At 47.0% G+C, this 20,480-nt stretch overlaps 1 long non-coding RNA gene across 1 annotated transcript in view; it reads left to right on the plus strand.

The window, feature by feature from the left end:
* Positions 1 to 704: 704 nt before the first annotated feature.
* LOC139237846 (uncharacterized) overlaps positions 705 to 20,480 on the plus strand; it is an 84,943-nt gene continuing 65,167 nt past the window's right edge. Inside the window, exon 1 of the long non-coding RNA XR_011588535.1 lies at positions 705 to 773. This is a non-coding gene — a long non-coding RNA (uncharacterized lncRNA). The remainder of the gene's footprint in view (positions 774 to 20,480) is intronic.

A 20,480-nucleotide genomic window follows, 5' to 3' on the forward strand; every position in this document is an offset into this window, starting at 1 on the left:
CTACGTGAGCATTTCCTCCTTTTTGTCAGAAGGGCCTGGTGGTCTCCATGGAAACATAGAAAAATATGAGCAGTAGTAGGCCATTCGGCCCATCGAGCCTGCACCGCCATTCAATATGATCATGGCTGATCTTCTATCTCAACACCATATTCCCGCTTTCTCCCCACACCCCTTGATGTCCTTTGTTTCTAGAAATCTTAAATATATTCAGTGACTTGGCCTCCACAGCCCTCAGTGGTAGAGAATTCCACAGGTTCACCACCCTCTGAGTGAAAACATTTCTCCTCATCTCGCTCCTAAATTCCTTACCCCGTATCCTGAGACTGTGACCCCTTGTCCTAGACTTGTTTCCAGCCAGGGGAAACCTCCTCCCCACATCCAGTCGGTCCAGAATTTTATACGTTTCAATGAGATCCCCTCTCATTCTTCTAAACTCTAGTGAATACAGGCCTCAGACCCTGACAGGGCCCCTGCTGGCTTTAGGTGCTGGTTAATCAGAGTGAGAATTTCCCTGAGGTGCAGCAGTGTGTGTGTATGTGTGTAAGCAGGGAGCCCGATCTATACACCCGACATTACAGTAGCTGCTTTGTGGCACAGCCTACGCATATGTCTGTTCCGTCCTATTGAAAGCAGTGGGAGGCGACTAGCATTTTAAAAAGGAAATCCCTTTTAAGATTAACAGAAGTTTGAGTCTGGCTATATAAGGTTTACTGTCCTGCGCTGTGGAGGAGGGCTAGTGTGTGTCAGGATTGCGAGCTTCAACACACTTCAGGGTAAGGAACTGTTTTCCTAGATTTTTTTCCCCAACAGTGATTGCAATAAATTGATTCTATTTGCCATCGTTGAGCACAATCAAAATGTTAATTCTACGCTTGGTAGAAGACTAGTCAGGAGCAGCTTTTAGGGCTGGGTGGTTGCGTGAGATGCGAATCTGATCGTAAACTAAACGAAGGGGACAAGAGATGGTATTTGTGACATTATGGGCTCGAATTTGCCAGAGTGGGGGCGGGGGGGAGGGGGGTGTGAATCTCTGGTCCGCATGCCTCGTGAGTTAAACTCACCCCCCCCACCCCCACCCACCACCCCACCACCCCCCCCCCCCCCCACCCCCCCGCCCTTTAGCTCGGAAATTTTTTGTGCCGCTCGTTGCAGGGAAGTGCGAGCAGATAACTGGGGCAGCGGGGTCCATCTGGGAGCTGAGTGAGCGATGGGGACATACCGTCCTTCTCCGTCACTACTGACCACTCAGGGTCTAGTGAAAGAACGGCGGCTAAGGAAACAGGGTGGCTTCGAGTCAAATTAGATGCCGAAAGAGAGACGGAGGGGGGGAAGGAAAGGTTAAGAGTGAAAGAGGAGAGAAAAGTAAGGAAAGAAATGTACATTTTTTTTTTTACATTTAGAAAGCCTCTCAGAACAATTTGCTACCTGCAGGAGTGAGACCCCCAAAGTTTCTACGGAGGGGTGGCGCAGCACTGCGGGGATATGAACCTCGTCATTAAAAGGGGTCCTTGCATCGTTAAGTACCAGCCCTAACGAGGTTCAATCGTAGCTAGGGTGCATTTCCTGGAAACTCACGGGGGGAGTGGAGGGCGAGCTGCCGTTTCCTCAAGGCTGGCGGCAGAGCGGTGCAGATCGTCTGGCTCGCAGGGTGTCCCCTCCCCCTCGCTGGTTTATTCGCACATTAGACCAGAGGCATGAAACCGGCCGTATTGTCCCAGCAAATCCATGGGAGCAAGTAGCTGTTTGAAGCTGCGTGACTCTGGGGTACGGGGCGGTGGGAGTGGTGGGCGGGGAGAGGCAATGATTAAGGCTTGCCTCCCACCCTGTCTTTCCCCCACTTGTTAACAAAACCCAGCACTCTTTTCAGAAACATTTTTTTCTTCTTCCCCCCCCTTTGACCTCTTGGAGCCGGTGCTCTTCTCAAACCTTCATGGACCCTTCATGGCAGTGCCGCGCCACCCCTCCATCGAAACTTTGGGGGTCTCACTCCTGCAGGTAGCAAATTGTTCTGAGAGGCTTTTCAAATGTAAAAAAAAAAAAAATTTAAGTTCTTTCCTGGAGCAGTGGCGGGGCAGCGGGTGAACCATGTGTGAATGGAGACGTCGCTCTCTCGCTCCAGCTTATTTGGGGCGCGACAGTGAGAACGGTTTTTGGAAAGCCAGGGCGTGCTTGCAGCTATATTAGGACATGACTGCAGGTTGACAGAACTGGGGAACCAGCAGCTTTCTCCCCCACACTCGCCTGCCTCAATCATTTTCTGCTTAAAGGGTCACCGCCGCCCCCCCCCACCCAAAGACCAATTTTGGATGGCAGCATGAGCTTGGAAAGTCTCGCTGCACTCCCCGGGGAGAATTGGCCGATGCTGCCTGTCTGTAGCATTCCAGGCGGCGATGCAGGTTCCTCAGTCACCAATCTGCACTCTGGTCCAGCAGCGATTGGACACTGTGACACTAGCCAGCTGGGCAGTGTGTGTGCTCCGTGTTGCAGATAACAATGGGAGTGGACTTGCGTGTGTGTGTGCGTGCGTGCGTGCGACGGCAAAATTGCTCCGAAGGAATTTGCCTCCCGGCGTTTAACGCGCGTCGGGGTTTTTTTCCCCCCCCCCCCTTCTTTCCCCCCACCCCAACGCAAGCCAAACTAAACAAGCCTTAAGCCGTCGCAAAGTTGTAAATCTTCCCCCTGCTCTAACGTCAGCTGTTGCCGATAAGGATTTGAAAACTTGTTCCCCTGCTCCAGGAATGAAGGAGTGGTTCCGAAGAGCCCATCTTCACGGGACAGGCAGGGTGGGGGTGGGGATGGGGGGGGGGGGGTGGTTTAACATTGTGTCCGTGCTGAGAAGTCATTGGGAAACACACAGTGGGAGGTTTGATGGGGAGTTGGATGGGTCCTTGAGGAAGAGGAACTGACGGGGTTTCGGACAAGAGGCGGTGGGGCTCAGAACGGCGGCTTTTTGAGAGAGCCAGCACGGGCATTGACGGGCCAAAGGGCTTCCTCTTGTGCTGTACGTTTCTAGGATTCTGTGAAAGTTGGGTGGGACGGGGGGGGAAGCCCATCTCAGGTTAAACCCACCAAAAGCCAGCAGAAAACGTGCACTTTCCAACAGTCACCCAGCCCAGCGGCCTTGGGTCTCCGCTTTGGTTGAAAGGACGCACCAGATGAGAGCAGGCCGGAGCAATCTCAGCCCATGGTGGCTGCTCTTTGGGAAACAGGCGCAACAGAGTAGAAATGGTTCCATGGCAACGCAGAGGAGACAGCAAAGCTCCGGGGCCATCGCTGAGTTCTCGCCCGACCAAGCCTCCGCAGAGTGGCTGATCTCGGACAAGCTGACCGAGATGCTTGTGACCGCGAGCGGTATCCCCGCTGATACATACAGAGTCTGTCGGTCCCGTGTCCGACTCGCCGGCCATCTTAGAACCCGTGTCGCTGTGGCAGCCAGCCGTCCTCAACGCCCGGGGACTGCTGAAGAAAAAGACATCATGCTGTGCAGACCCAGCTCCGTGGTGTGAGCAGAAAGGGGGAGAGAAAAAAGTGATTGAGAGCAAGATTTTTTTTTTAGATCGGGCAAGAGTCTGAGAAAGGAAGAGCGAATTAATTCAAAAAAAGGGAGAAAGCTATGAGCGAGAGTCACTTTAGAAAGAGTGAGAAAAGAAGGCAGAATTCATTGAGAAGAGAGGGAACGATATGAATGAGTGTAGATTTAAAACGAGTGAGAAAGGGAAAGAGAATTAAAATGGAGCGAAAGAAATGAATGAGAGCAGATTTAAAAAGGAGGGGAAAGAGCGAGAAAGGAAAAGAGAATTAATTTTTTTAATTCGTCGATTTAAAAAACGGGGAAAGAGTCTTAGCGAGGGAAAGAGAGAATTTTAAAAAAGGTTGAAGTAGGCGAATGGATTAAAAAAAGGAGGGAAGGTGTTCAGGAGTCTGAGATTGTAAAAATCGGAGGGAAACGGGATGAATAAAAGCGTAAAGCTGGGCAAAGAAGCAAAGAATAAGGAGAGAATTGTAAGGATGATTTAAAAAAAGGCATAAAAGAGATGGCAAAGAGCAATAGAAACAGAAGTCAAAGATGAAAAATTGAAGAAAGTTCCCTAACTTGAACTGAATCGAATGAGAGTGTTCATTTAATATCGTAGCAGCTCCCAAGCAGATTTAAAATGAGCTTTGATTCTCGGTGTTTACTCCATGGACGACAGTTTGCTTAGAGTGTTATCACAGCACAAGGTACCCCGTATACTCAATATATAAGATTAAAACCAGAATTAACACAATTTATTAAAGCGCTTGAGCTTCATGCCATTTTTCTTTTTTTCCATTAATTCATTACAATAATTAAAATCATTTTTGAGAGGGGGAGAAACATCTGAGCTCATTGCGATTTGCTTTCAATTTATTCATATGATGTGTTCGGTGTGTGGTTAGTTCCGCCCCAGGACTCTTGGTTTACGATGTGACAGTGTGTGTGTGTGTGTGTGTGTGTGTGTGTGTGTGTGTGTGTGTGTGTTGGACAATCTCGTTCCCTCCCTTATCGTACAAATACTTTTTATCTCTTCTGCCAGTTCTCAGACCCAAGCGCCCAGCGTCGAATCAATTTGACAAGTCCAATTGTGAGCAACACGGGAGCTCGGAAACTGTTATCATTAAAAATCAGCCGTCCCTTAAAACTAAACACAACTTCTTATTTTTTTTTAAAAAGGTGTTCTGAATTGTATACTGATTCCTCGCAGTAAATTTACAGGAGACGGCAACTTGTACATATGTCGTGCCTCTAATAAAACATCCCAAATGCACTACACAGGAGCGTGACTAAACATTTGACACCGAGCCACATAAGGAGATATTAGGACAGGTGACCAAAAGCTTGGACAAAGAGTTACGTTTTAAGGAGCGTCTTAAAGAAGGAGAGAGAGGTGGAGAGGTTTAGGGAGTTCCAGGCAGCTGAAGGCACGGCCGCCAATGGTGGAGCGATTAAAATCGGGGCCAGAATTGGAGGAGCGCAGAGATCTCGGAGGGCTGTGGGGCTGGAGGGGGTTACAGTGATAGGGAGGGAACAAAAATACTCCCAAGAAATCCACTGGAATAATGGTGTCACACAGTTAAGGCTCAGGGTGTATTTAGAAACATTAAACCACAGCATTTTCTGAAGTGCTTGCGTGCGTATAATGTTAGCATCTGAATATTGGAGGGAGGGAGATTCTTCAACACACACACACACACACACACACACAAACTGTCACACGTTAAACTAGGAATCCTGGGGTGGAGCGAGCCACAAACTCGAAAATAAAATTCGACTGGATTGAATGAAATGTGTAATGAAACTGGAATTTAGTCCCCTCTCACAAATTGCAGTCGTTAAAATAATGAATTATTGGGGGCGGGCAGGGGGAATGATGAATGATAGGAGACTGTGTAACGTTAATTAATGCTGATTAATTCTGGTTTTTATATATCTTGAGTACTCGAAGGGTTGTTGAAATATAAACTAAGGAATCTTGGTAAAAGAAATGATTATTTGGAAATAAAATTCTCTTCGGCTTTTAACGAAAGTAATTCAGTCGAAAACAATTGTAAGTCTTGATTTATTTTGTGTTCAATTATTTGCTGTCGGGCCCTGTTGGAAGCTCCCTGTTAGATAGAGCCAGCCAGGGGCAAGTCTTTGCAAGGCAAGTAAAGGCAATAGGAAGCCCCTTGGAATTAGGCTGTCCGAGATGCTGCAAATTAGCAAAAAGGGAACGTTACTGCTGCACTAGGGGACAGCGCCCGTGATCACAGACACTAAAACATAAAAATCTCCCTTTGCAAACAGTATGAGGGCAGTGTGACTAAAATTGTACTTTTTATTTTGTCTCGCTTCCTTATATGTGGCAGAATTCTGTCTCTCGGTAACTTATCTTGTTTATATGACGTACAGTGAAAGGCTTTTACTTCTCCGCATCCTTATCTGTCCGTCCGATCTCTTTTTTCTGATCGACGACTTTTTTGTTTTGTTTTGTTAGTGAGAATGTTGGTGCGTGACTCATCCTGCCCCACCCACCAATGTGCATGGTCAGAACTCCCGCAGTAGGCCGGTGAGTCAGCACTGACATCGCCGCCATTTTGAGAACAGATTCCGTCAGGCTCCGTGTTGCTGCTTTGCAACCCTTGCAATTCCCTTCGGCAAAACTCCAGGCTGGGGAGGGGGGAGGCGGGGGTGCGGCGGTGGAGGGGGAGGGTGGGGGGGGGAACCGAAGGCTTTCCTTCGTAAAGATCCGGGCGGGGGAGGGGGAGGAGCGCAGGGGGGGCGTTTAGCAACGTTGGCATGAGGGTGTGGTTGAGTGGCCACCTTGACAGGATGGGCGTGGTGCTCTTGGTGACAAGGGTGGAAAACCGGCACGTAATTTTTTTGGAGTGACCTGCCCAAGCCTTGGGTGAAAATAATCGTTGCATTTCACTCGTGACTAAGAGGTTGGAAATATCCAGCTTCCAATTGGCAGCCGGCACTGTGAAGCCTTGCAGGCGAGACCCGGTCCGATGACTGGAGCTGTGAGGCCCTGCTTGCCTCTCGTATTCCGAGGATTAGCAACGGGATCGTTGGCTTCTCTATAACAAGGGTTGGCTGTATCAGGGATGATAGAGAAATGTTTTCTGCTTCCAGATTCCCACCAGGCACTGAGAGCACATCTCGGGATTTTGCATGCTAACAGCATGTGTTGTTCAATCCGTTAATATAACTAGATAAGAACATAAGTATTAGCAGCAGGAGGATGCCAGTCGGTCCCTCGAGCCTTCTCCGCCGTTCAATCAGATCACGGCTGAACATAGAAACATAGAAAATAGGTGCAGGAGCAGGCCATTCGGCTCTTCGAGCCTGCATCAACATTCAATATGATCATGGCTGATCATGCAACTTCAGTACCCCATTCCTGCTTTCTCTCCATACCCCTTGATCCCTTTAGCCGTAAGGGCCACATCTAACTCCCTTCTACCTCAAAACTTTCCCGCCCGATCCCCATATCCCTTGATTCCCTTAATATCCAAAAATCTATCGATCTCTGTCTTGAATATACTCAACGACTGAGCCTCCACAGACCTCTGGAGTAGAGAATTCCAAAGACTCACCACCCTCTGAGCGAAGAAGTTTCTCCTCATCTCAGTCCTAATTGGCCGACTCCTTATCCTGAGACTGTGACCCGTGGTTCTAGACTCCCCAGCCGGAGAATACCCGCAGTCGTGTCTAGGTATTGTATTCCCAGGTCCTACCCTACACGAGGTATTTGGTGATTCCCACACTGTGATCATCCTTTCCAGTAAAATTATTGCATAGAATTATGAAGCAGGTGCAGCATAGAGACAAGCCAATCGGCCCAACAGGTCCGACTCCGTGCCGGTGTTTATGCTCCACACGAGCCTCCTCCCACCTCTCTTCATCTCACCCCATCAGCACATCCCTCTATTCCTTTCTCCCTCATATGTTTATCCAGCTGCCCCTTAAATGCATTTCTGCTATTCGCCTCCACTATTCTACGTGGCAGCGAGTTCCACATTCTCACCACTCTTTGGGTAAAGAAGTTTCTCCTGAATTCCATGTTGGATTACATAGATCGGATTACACAGGATATCGGGCGCAGAAACAGACCATCTAGCACAACCAGTCCATGCCGGCGTTTATGCCCCACTCGAGCCTCCTCCCGCCTTTCCTCATCTAAATCTATCAGCATAAACCTCTATTCCCTTCTCCCTCATATACTTGTCCAGCCTCCCCTTAAATACATCGATACTATTTGCCTCAACCACTCCCTGTGGCAGCGAGTTCCACATTCTCACCGCTCTCTGGGTAATGACGTTTCTTCTTATTCGTTATTGGATTTCTCGGTGACTATCTTATATTGATGGCCTCTAGTTATGCTCGTCCCCACAAGTGGAAACACTCTCTCTGTATCCACTCGATCAAAACCTCTATTAGGTCACCCTTCAGCCTTCTCTTTCAAAGAGAAAAGAGACCCAGCCTGTTCATCCTTTCCTGATATGTATACCCTCACATTTCTGGTATCAGCCTTGTAAATCCTCTCTGCACCCTCTCCAGTGCCTCGACATGCTTTTTATAATATGGCAACCAGAACTGTATGCAGTGTGACTATCTTATATTTACAGCCTCTAGCTCTGCTCTTGCCCACAAATGGAAACATCTTCTCTTCATCTGGTCACCCTCTCAGCCTTCTCTTGTCTCGAGAGCCCACCAGCCTGTTCAGTCTCGAACATTTTCCAGAGCATTGGAAAATGTATATTTTTGAGTTTTTTTTGCAAGGCGGGGGAACACTTGTCGGAAAGTGGTATCAATTTGCAAACAGCCTCCCAACTAGGAGCCGTGGGTTGAGCGCATTCCTCATCTCACCGAAGAAAATCTCTCCATACAGGGAGTGGGCCCTGAGGATAGCTCTCAGTAAATCAGAAATGTTTTGAAGTTTTTTTTTTGTTGCCAGATGTGGATCAGAGACGGAGAGCTTCCTTTACCAGCTGTGGAAATATGTAATATTTTGAATCGCATTCCGTACCAAAATAAATTGCACGCATGCACATGGGAAGACTGGGATTTAAGGGATAGGCTTGCGTGTATATAGTCCCCGATCTCTCCGAGAGGCTTCAAAGCCCTTTACGCAATATTACTTTGAATTGCTGTGACTGCATTTATATAGGCAAAGTGCTGTAGACACGCGTGCAGTAGTGTTGTGGTTATGTTGCTGGACTAGTAATCCCGAGACCTGGACTAATGATCCAGGGATGTGAGTTTAAATCCCACCACGGCAGCTGGGGAATTTAAAGAAAGAAAGACGTGCATTTATATGGTGCCTTTCACGACCACTAGACCTCTCAAAGTGCTTTACAGCCAATGAAGTACCTTTTGGAGTGTAGTCACTGTTGTAATGTGGGAAACGCGGCAACCAATGTGCTCACAGCAAGCTCCCACAAACAGCAATGTGATAAATGTCCCGATAATCTGTGTTTTTTATTATGCTGATTAAGGGATAAATATTGGCCCTGGGACACCGGGGAAAACTCCCCTGCTCTTCTTCATGGGATAATGTAGAACATGGTTTGACATTTTTTTTTTTAAATCTTCAGCGGCATTCTGTTATAAATGCCTATTATTGGTACTACTTTGAAATTTAAATTAGGCTTTCAGAACCTTGGCTTGAACCAAGGATTAATGTGAGTTTTGCAGCTAAGCAGAATTATTGCTGCTAATTACTCATTAATGTAAGATTATCCCTTTCATTTGGCATCAATTTATAATTGAGATTTGACCAAAAACCCATTGTATTGGGCATTAACCTATAATTAGGTTGGCTCAGCTACAGGGAGCACTTACACTGTATGTCGGAGTGCTCGTTAATGTAGGGTCATTAAATTAGTTTCCATATCGTGGAGGAAAGAGAATGAATCATTGTTACAAAATACAATAAAAATGGAAGATAAGACTGGAAAAGCTTTCTGATATCTGCAAGACAATCATATGATCAGGAATCGCGAGCAGCAGCTATTACAGGTTGACAACTGTGGTCGAGCAGTATTCCTGGAGGTCTCGTCACATCAGTGGCTCAGTGGGTAGCACACTCGCCTCCGGGTCAGAAGGATCGTGGGTTCAAGTCTCACTTAGTCTAGGCTGACACTCCCAGTGCAGTGCCGAGGGAGTGCTGCACTGCCGTCTTTCGGATGAACCGTTAAACCGAGGCCCTGTATGCTCTCTCGGGTGAACATAAAAGATCCCACGGCACTATTTCGAAGAAGAGCAGGGGAGATATCCTGGTGTCCTGGTCAATAGTTATCCCTCAATCAACATAACAAAAACAGTTTATCTGATCATCATCACATTGCTGTCTGTGGGAGCTTGCTGTGCGCAAATTGGCTGCTGTGTTTCCCACATTACGACAGTGACTACACTCCAAAAAGTACTTCACAGGCTGTAAAGTGCTTTGGGACATCCTGAGGTTGTGAAAGTGCTCGATAAATGCAAGTCTGTCTTCTGTCTTCCTCTCCTGTACACAGTCTGACCAATCGTGGAACGGTTACAGCACAGAAGGAGGCCATTTGGCCTGTCGAGCCCATGCCGGCTCTCTGCAAGAGCACCTCAGCCAGTCCCGCTCTCCGTAGCCCTGCAATACTTTTTTCCTTCAGGTAGTTATCCAATTCCCTTATGAAAGCCAGGTGTGAGTCTGCCTCCACCACCGTTTCAGGCAGCGCATTCCAGATCCTAACCACTCGCTGTGTGAAAAAGTTTTTCCTCATGTCGAATTTGGGTCTTCCGCCAATCGCCTTAAATCTGTGCCCTCTGGCTCTCGACCCTTCCGCCAATGGGAACAGTTTCTCTCTCTCTGTCTCCTCTGTCTAGACCACCTCATGACTTTGAACACCTCTGCACAAATGCATCAATGCACAGCAGGTTCTGAACGTGCCCATTCGAAGCTTGGCTCGTTTGGTAGCATGCTGGGTTCGAGGGTTGAGTGCAACTCAGGCCTTGAACCTGGAAGCAGAACAGACGGTCCGCTCCCATAGCTGGGCTCTTAACCAGGGCCGGATTCAGGGCCCGATGGGCCTGGGGCAAACTGATCCACACGGGCCAATAATTCTGTTTTTTCATGTTCATTACATTGCGTGTATGATTCTGATTCTGAGAATGGAAAAATAGGCTGGCATATTCAACAATGAAAGCGTATATTCTGTATCAAGTAGGTATATATTCTGGTTCTGCAATACTCGATTCCTATACATATATGCACATTTCTCTCAATAAGATGTGAAATAAAACAGGCTAGTACATATTGTGTTCTGTACATCGGTACATTAATGTATATAGGTACTTCTGTATATCGGTACATTAGTGTATATGGGTACTTCTGTATAGATACATCAGTGTATATAAGTACTTCTGTATATCGGTACATTAGTGTATATAGGTACTTCTATATATAGATACATTAGTGTATATAAGTGCTTCTATATATAGGTATATTAGTGTATATAGATACTTCTGTATCTGGGTATATTAGTGTATATAGGTATTTCTGTATATCGGTACATTAGTGTATATGGGTACTTCTGTATAGATACATCAGTGTATATAAGTACTTCTGTATATCGGTACATTAGTGTATATAGGTACTTCTATATATAGATACATTAGTGTATATAAGTGCTTCTATATATAGGTATATTAGTGTATATAGATACTTCTGTATCTGGGTATATTAGTGTATATAGGTATTTCTGTATATCGGTACATTAGTGTATATAAGTACTTCTGTATATCGGTACATTAGTGTATATAGGTACTTCTGTATCTGGGTATATTAGTGTATATAGGTACTTCTGTATATCGGTACATTAGTGTATATAGGTACTTCTGTATATCGGTACATTAGTGTATATAGGTACTTCTGTATATAGGTATATTAATGTATATAGGTACTTCTGTATCTGGGTACATTAGTGTATATAAGTACTTCTGTATATAGGTATATTAGTGTATATAGGTACTTCTGTATATCGGTACATTAGTGTATATAAGTACTTCTGTATATCGGTACATTAGTGTATATAGGTACTTCTGTATATAGGTATATTAATGTATATAGGTACTTCTGTATCTGGGTATATTAGTGTATATAGGTACTTCTGTATATCGGTACATTAGTGTATATAGGTACTTCTGTATATAGGTACATTAGTGTATATAGGTACTTCTGTATATAGATACATCAGTGTATATAGGTACTTCTGTATATCGGTACATTAGTGTATATAGGTACTTCTGTATATAGATACATCAGTGTATATAGGTACTTCTGTATATCGGTACATTAGTGTATATAGGTACTTCTGTATATAGATACATCAGTGTATATAAGTACTTCTGTATATCGGTACATTAGTGTATATAGGTACTTCTGTATATAGGTATATTAGTGTATATAGGTACTTCTATATATAGGTATATTAGTGTATATAGGTACTTCTGTATATAGATACATCAGTGTATATAAGTACTTCTGTATATCGGTACATTAGTGTATATAGGTACTTCTGTAAATAGGTATATTAGTGTATATAGGTACTTCTATATATAGGTATAAACAAGTGAATCTATTTTCCTCGGTCTGGTTTTTCCTCTCTCATTGTCGATTCTATTCAGCCTATTTGGGAGGCCTTGTATTTTTTTCCCTACATTTATTTGGTGGGCCTGGGGCTGCGCGGTTAATCCGCCCTGCTCTTAATTCACGACGCGGCACTGCAACTGCCTGAGCAATGTTATAAAAGCCCACCCTTTGAATTTCAGCCCTGTAAACTTTTCCATTCACACTGAGACAAATGGAAGCAATTTGAACTCGGTCCTGGAAGGCGCGATGTGTATTTTGCCGAGTTGTCAGCATGAGGATGGAATTTTTTTTTGTTTTTTTCTATTTTGAAATCGCGAGCGTCAGCCATTGCAGGAAAGCAGCCTAGGCTCAGGAATGTAATGTCGGCATCTGGGGACCCACCCCAGCGTCCAACAGCATTCCCCAACACCAGACGTCAGGTCCATTGTCCTCCCGACTCCCCCTGAGCAATACCAGGGGAGGCCGGATCATAAAACGCCTTAAATTTCTGCCCGACGCCTCAGTCAAATGGCAGTCTGGATCGGTGGGGTGGGGGGGGGGGGGGGGAGGGAGGTGACGTCCAAACGAGGAAACCTTTCAGTAAGAACGAACATTTTTATGCCGTGTTAATCAGATTGTCGGAAAACCTTTCCTTTCCCTCCCACCACCACCCCGAGGGGCTCCCATTTAACAGAGATTTAGAAAGAAGATAACTTTAATCCCCGCCCGCGAAGGTTATTGCGTGGATGAATGGCTAGGGAATTTTAATCTGTGCTGTGTAAATCGTTGTGTGGGTGAGTGGGCAGGGATCTTTAATCTGCGCTGTATGGATTACTGCGTGGGTGAATGGGCCGGGGCTTGTGTTCACTACGATGCATCGTGCGGTCAACCAGCCCCCATGCACACCTTCCCGACTGAAACCTCACCCCGCAGCGCATGCATGTGGCCTGTCGAGCCTGGCGAAATGTTTGCGAAATCCGCCTCGCCATCGGATGCCGTGAGCTTTGCCATTCAGTTTTTATTCCAGAGGATCAGACAGAGCCAGACTGCTTCCCCAGACTTCGGGCCATCGTCTTTTTCGCCTTCGGGCTTAAGAGGCGCAGCCACATCCTGCTCGGTAGAATTTAGCAAGGCTACAAACCTGCCCACTGCAGGCCACTTTGAGCGAGAAGGCCGTGGGTTCGAGTCCCACTCCACTGCACTGTCGGAGGGGCCGTCTCGCAGACGAGGCCTTAAACCGAGGCCCCGTCTGCCCTCTCAGGTGATCCCCACGGCGCTATTTCAAAGAAGTGTTATCCCCGGTGTCCTGGGGCCGATATTTCTCCCTCAATCAACATCACAAAGGCAGACTACCCAGTCGTTATCACATTGCTGTTTGTGGGAGCTTGCTGTGCGCAAATGGGCTGCCGCGTTTCCCACATTGCAGCAGCGACTACACTTCCGAAAGTACTTCATTGGCTGCAAAGCGCTTTCCCAAGGTCGTGAAAGGCGCTATGTAAATGCAAGTCGCCACGTGATGCGTCCAGGCGGCAAGTTGGATGCTGCTTTCCGCAGCCCCAAAGTGTAACCCGGAGGCCCCAGGCCGCGGGCGGGGAAGCTGGTCGATGGGACGTTCAATCCCATCAGCCCCCAGCACTCCGGCTCCTTCCCCCCCCCAACCCCCGCCTCCCCCGATGCACCAGCGGCCAACAGAGGAAGACTCTGGTCCCTGGGGGCATCCTTCCCCCGGCCGAACTTGTGGAAGGGCGTGCTGTTCTGAAGTTCCTTGGCCCTTGCGATGATCCCCGATTTCCATCGCCCCACCATTGGCGCCCGTGCCTCCATCTGCCGATGGCCCTAAGCTCTGGAACGCCCGCAACCTCTCCGTCTCGCTCTCCTCCTTCAAGACGCTCCGTAAAACCCACCTCTTTGACCAAACTTTTGGCCGCCTGTCCCACTATCTCCTCGCACAGCAGTGTCAAATTTTGTTCGATCCTGTGAAGCGCCACGGGATGTTTTACTACGTTAAGAACGTACGAAACAGAAGCAGGTGTAGGCCATTTGACCCCTTGAGCCTGCTCCGCCATTGGCTGAACTGATCTTGGCCTCAACTCCACTTCCCTGCCCGCTCCCCATCACCCTCGACCCCCTTATCGTTCAAAAACCTGAATATATTCAACGACCCAGCCTCCACAGCCCTCTGGGACAGAGACTTCCACAGATTCACCACCCTCTGAGAGAATAAACTCCCTCCTCATCTCCGTCTTAAGTGGGGCGACCCCTTAATTCTGAAACTCTGCCCCGCCCCCACCACCCTACCCCAGGCGCTATATAAATGCAGGTCATTGTTGAAAGTATCTGGGAATGTCGCGCAGGCACAATCCGCCATTTTGCGCCGGTTAAAATCAAACGCTAGAAATTCTCCGGCCCACGCGCACCTCCGTACCGTGGAGTGGCTCAGACAGTGAGGTGACAGCACTTCGAGAATGCCCCCCGTGCCTCTGTCGGAGTTGCGATCGTGGCGTGAATGCAACGGCGCAGTTTGAGAAACACTCGCCGAGTTCCAGACTGTTTGCCTTTTGTTTAAATTTACAGTTTTAATTTTCTTTATATATATATGTATATAATGAGCGGCCCCTGCAGGTTGAGCACAAAGCCAGCTCTCAGTGCCTTCTCAAAAAACTAAACACAACCCCATGGGGCCCCAGCGTCCACATTAAGGAAAGTCTGTAAATAATATGTTTGTGTCTGCTGGCACAGAACGTCTGGGTGTGTTCACTGAAGCCTGGAAGAAAAACACTTGTTTAAAACGTCAATTGGTAACTGAGACTTAAATTTTAAAAAATACTTTAAACCTTTAAGGAACGAATCAAGTTTGTCAAACCGTCCAATATTTTAGCTTAAATCATGGCCCCTTGGGCTTATATATCTTTTTTTTTTTCAGTTCATTTTTATTTTTGAGGTGTAATTGTTTTATGGAAAGAAGTTCTCGGGGGCTTAGTGTTGAAAATAAATATTTTTGCTTGTCCAGTTAATGTTGGTGCTGGAGGAATCGAACTCTTCCCAATTGAGACAGCCTCTGTCAGCTTTGAATGCTCCCAGACCAGGTATGGTATAATTCATAAGAACATAAGAAATAGGAGCAGGAGTCGGCCATTCGGCCCCTCGAGCCTGCTCCAACATTCAATGAGATTGTGGCTGATTTTCGGACTCAACTCCACCTTCCCACACTGTCCCCATATCCTTTCGTTCCCTGAGTTCTCAAAAATGTATCGACCTCTGTCTTGAATATGCTCAACAACTGAACCTCCACAGCCCTTTGGGGTAGAGAAGATTCATACATTAATGATTTAGACGAGGGATTAAATGTAGTATCTCCAAATTTGCGGATGACACTAAGTTGGGTGGCAGTGTGAGCTGCGAGGAGGATGCTATGAGGCTGCAGAGTGATTTGGATAGGTTAGGTGAGTGGGCAAATGCATGGCAGATGAAGTATAATGTGGATAAACGTGAGGTTATCCACTTTGGTGGTAAAAACAGAGAGAGAGACTATTATCTGAATGGTGACAGATTAGGAAAAGGGGAGGTGCAACGAGACCTGGGTGTCATGGTACATCAGTCACTGAAGGTTGGCATGCAGGTACAGCAGGCGGTTAAGAAAGCAAATGGCATGTTGGCTTTCATAGCGAGGGGATTTGAGTACAGGGGCAGGGAGGTGTTGCTACAGTTGTACAGGGCCTTGGTGAGGCCACACCTGGAGTATTGTGTACAGTTTTGGTCTCCTAACCTGAGGAAGGACATTCTTGCTATTGAGGGAGTGCAGCGAAGGTTCACCAGACTGATTCCCGGGATGGCGGGACTGACCTATCAAGAAAGACTGGATCAACTGGGCTTGTATTCACTGGAGTTCAGAAGAATGAGAGGGGATCTCATAGAAACGTTTAAAATTCTGATGGGTTTAGACAGGTTAGATACAGGAAGAATGTTCCCAATGTTGGGGAAGTCCAGAACCAGGGGTCACAGTCTAAGGATAAGGGGTAAGCCATTTAGGACCGAGATGAGGAGAAACTTCTTCACCCAGAGAATGGTGAACCTGTGGAATTCTCTAGCACAGAAAGTTGTTGAGGCCAATTCACTAAATATATTCAAAAAGAAGTTAGATGTAGTCCTTACTACTAGGGGGATCAAGGGGTATGGCGAGAAAGCAGGAATGGGGTACTGAAGTTGCATGTTCAGCCATGGACTCATTGAATGGCGGTGCAGGCTCGAAGGGCCGAATGGCCTACTCCTGCACCTATTTTCTATGTTTCTATGTTTCTATGACCCTTTGAGTGAAGGAATTTCTCCCTCATCGCAGTCCTAAATGGCCGACCCCTTATTCTGAGACTGTGTGACCCCTGGTTCTACACCCCCCAGCCCGGGGAAACATCCTCCCTGCATCCACCCTGTCAAGCCCTGTAAGAATGTTGTATGTTTCAGTGAGATCAACTCTCTTCTAAACTCTAGGAAATATGGGCCTAGTCTACTCAATCACTCCTCGTAGGGAAATCCCGCTTGGATGCAAAGGGAAGATCCCTTTTCAATTCCCAGACAAACTGCTTCAGTCACAGCCTCATAAAGGTACCTTCCCATCCCGATTGCACAAATGTGACATTATTGCATTTCTCACACCAGCTATTCTGGCACAGTAGCATAGTGGTCGTGTTACTGGACTCGTAATTCAGAAGATTGGACCAATGATCACGTAGACCTGAGTTCAAATCTCGCCTCGGCAGAAAACAAGAAGTTTAAAGAGGTTGATATCGTTTGACGTGTTCTGAGCACCATATAAATAATCACAATTCTGTGGTGATTTGTCAATAGGGATTTCACTGAATTGTGCAATGAGATAGCCAGTATTAAACCAGTGTCTTATTAAAATAATTATTGAGGTCTCAAAAAGGATGATTCCAATTACTCAGCCGCAATCCACAGGGGTCCAGAATTGGCCTTTCTTTCACCAACTAACATAATATGTGGTTGTGAGAGAGAGGAGACAAAAAAAAACCCAACAGGAGTGACTCACGGGGTTTAGTGAAACCTCACCCTAATGCTTGAGTCACGACATTAACACGCACCTCTCCAAATCTGCTTAGCAGCAGATAATCTTGCACAGATGATAGGCCTTGTGTGGGGCAGTGAAGGGCGGGGCCCTGTCAGTTCCTATAGAACATCTGTGCCTCCGGCAGAGGAGCGGAGGGACCAACATTAATCTGCAGAGAGAATTGGAAGGTGGCCCAGTCTCAGGAGCTGCTCTGGGAATAGCTTCCAGTATCCTGTTGGAAGATACCAGGTGACCCTCAGCGACATCCAAGAAGACATTAGCGAACTTAACAACTTAAGAAATAGGAGCAGGAGTCGGCCATTCGGTCCCTTGAGCCTGCTCCGCCATTCAATGAGATCATGGCTGATCTTCTACCTCAACTCCACTTTCCTGCACTGTCCCTTGATTCCCTTAATATCCAAAAATCTATCGATCTCTGCCTTGAATATAGTCAAAGACTGAGCCTCCACAGCCCTCTGGGATAGAGAATTCCAAAGATTCACCACCCTCCGAGTGAAGAAATTTCTCCTCATCTCAGTCCTAAATGGCCGACCTCTTATTCTGAGACTGTGACCCCTGGTTCTAGACTCCCCAGCCCGGGGAAACATCCTCCCTGCATCTACCCTGTCAAGCCCTGTAAGAATGTTGTATGTTTCAATGAGATCACCTCATTCTAATAAACTCTAGAGAATAGAGGCCTAGTCTACTCAATCTCTCCTCATAGAACATAGAAACATAGAAAATAGGTGCAGGAGTAGGCCATTCGGCCCTTCGAGCCTGCACCGCCATTCAATGAGTTCATGGCTGAACATGCAACCTCAGTACCCCATTCCTGCTTTCTCGCCATACCCCTTGATCCCCCTAGTAGTAAGGACTACATCTATAGAAACAATCCCCCCATCCCAGGAATCAGTCTGGTGAACCTTCGTTGAACTCCCTCAATGGCAAGTATATCCTTCCTTGGGTAAAGAGACCAAAACTGTGCACAAGCAATTGGAACGGGTTGTAAATGGCTTAATCTCCTGCTAAGGTTCCACATCCCGACCTAGTGAGGAGAAGTTACCTCAGGCACCATCTGATGCTGCCACTGCATTGTTTAAGTGTCTGAATCCACCCAGGTTAACATGGAACCTTACCAAGAAACATGGGTTTGTCTCGGTTTTCCAATCCGGTTATTAAAAGCTCTACAGTTGCAGATCCTTGTCTGTAGCGACTGCAGTGCCCTAGGCCCAGAGAGCTGGCACCAGTCCCTTCCGCTCCACCCTGCTTTATTTGGTGAGCTGCTGCATCTCACCTCGTCGCAGGTAATGTCACCTGCCAGAAGGTACAGCCCCGCAGTCACCTGGCCAGGTGATTCGAGCCCAGGCGCCGCACTCTGCCATCACTTCACTCATACAAGAACATAAGAAATAGGAGCAGGAGTAGGCCATACGGCCCCTCGAGCCTGCTCCACCATTCAGTAAGATCATGGCTGATCTGATCATGGACCCAGCTCCACTTCCCCGCTCGCTCCCCATAACCCCTTACCGTTTAAGAAACTGTCTGTCTCTGTCTTAAATTTATTCAATGTACCAGCTTCCACAGCTCTCTGAGGCAGCGAGTTCCACAGATTTACAACCCTCTGAGAGAAGAAATTTCTCCTCCTCTCAGTTTTAAATGGGCGGCCCCTTATTCTACGATTATGCCCCCTAGTTCTAGTCTCCCCTATCAGTGGAAACATCCGCTCTGCATCCACCCTGCTGTTTCTACGCTTCATGCCTCCGTGTTCCAGCTGGGGCTCAGTGGGTAGCACTCTCGCTTGAGTCAGAAGGTTGTGGGTTCAAGTCCCACTCCAGAGACTTGAGCACATAAATTGAGGTTGACACTCCCAGTGCGGTGCTGAGGGAGTGCTGCACTGTCAGAGGTGCAGTCTTTCGGATGAGACGTTAAACCGAGGCCCCGTCTGCTCTCTCAGGTGGATGTAAAAGATCCCATGGCACTATTTCAAAGAAGAGCAGGGGAGTTCTCCCTGGTGTCCTGGGGCCAATATTTATCCCTCAATCAACATAACAAAAACAGATTATCTGGTCACTGTCACATTGCTGTTTGTGGGAGCTTGCTCTGCGCAAATTGGCTGCTGCGTTTCCCACATTACAACAGTGACTACACTCCAAAAATACTTGGTTAGCTGTAAAGCGCTTTGGGATGTCCTGACATCGTGAAGGGCGCTATATAAACGGAAGTTCTTTATTTTCTCAGACAGCAGAATTCTAAATTAGGATTAAATATATGCAACACCAGATTTGCCAGAATGTCAAGTGTGTCAAGTGGCGCCTTTAATTGGCCTTCCTTTAGTGTCATGTGACTAAGACGTGGCTATTGTAAAATCTGCTCTTGCCTTTCAGAGATGGTGTAGCATTTCTCCAGATGTTACCCAGCCCTGTTGAAAGCACGCAACTCTTCGCCAACACGAGCTGATGACTCATTTCCAGCAACGCTTCATATCGTACATGCACGACAGGTGAAGCTGAATGCAGTCTGTAGCCAGTGTCCTCTGACCCCAGTTATCAGGTTAGCGCCGTCCATTACTATGCAGTGCTGAGGGAGTGGCGCACTGTCGGAGGTGGCATCTTTTGGATGAGACGTTAATCCGAGGGACCGGTCTGCCCTCTCAGCTGGACGTAAAAGACCCCACGGCACTATTTCGAAGAAGAGCAGGGGGAGTTATCCCAGATGTCCTGGGACCAATATTAATCCCCCAATCAACACAAAAAAAAAGATTATCTGAGTCATTATCACATTGCTGTTTGTGGGAGCTTGCTGTGCGCAAATTAGCTGCTGCGTTTCCTACATTACAACAGTGACTGCACTCCAAAAGTGCTTAATTGGCTGTAATGCGCTTTAAGATGTCCGGTAGTCGTGAAAGGAACTATATAAATGTAAGTCTATCTTTCGTTAATTGAGCGACTGGAAAGGCTCCTCTTTGATTACATTACATTACACATGATAAACGGCACAGAAAGAGGCCAGTGGGCCCAACCAGTCCATGCCGGCGTTTATGCCCCACTCGAGCCTCCTCCCGTCTTTCCTCATCTAAATCTATCAGCATAACCCTCTATTCCCTTCTCCCTCATACGCTTGTCCAGCCTCCCCTTAAATGCATCGATACTATTCGCCTCAACCACTCCCTGTGGTAGCGAGATTAGCGATAGGATCCCAAGAATGATGAGAGATAAAAAGGGCACAGTATTAATTCACGGGAAGGAAAGCTTACATTTATATAGCGCCTTTCATGGCCACCAGACATCTCACAGCACTTTACAGGCAAT

The sequence above is a fragment of the Pristiophorus japonicus genome, chromosome 24, assembly GCF_044704955.1.
Source record: "Pristiophorus japonicus isolate sPriJap1 chromosome 24, sPriJap1.hap1, whole genome shotgun sequence".
NCBI classification, from domain to species: Eukaryota; Metazoa; Chordata; class Chondrichthyes; family Pristiophoridae; genus Pristiophorus; species Pristiophorus japonicus.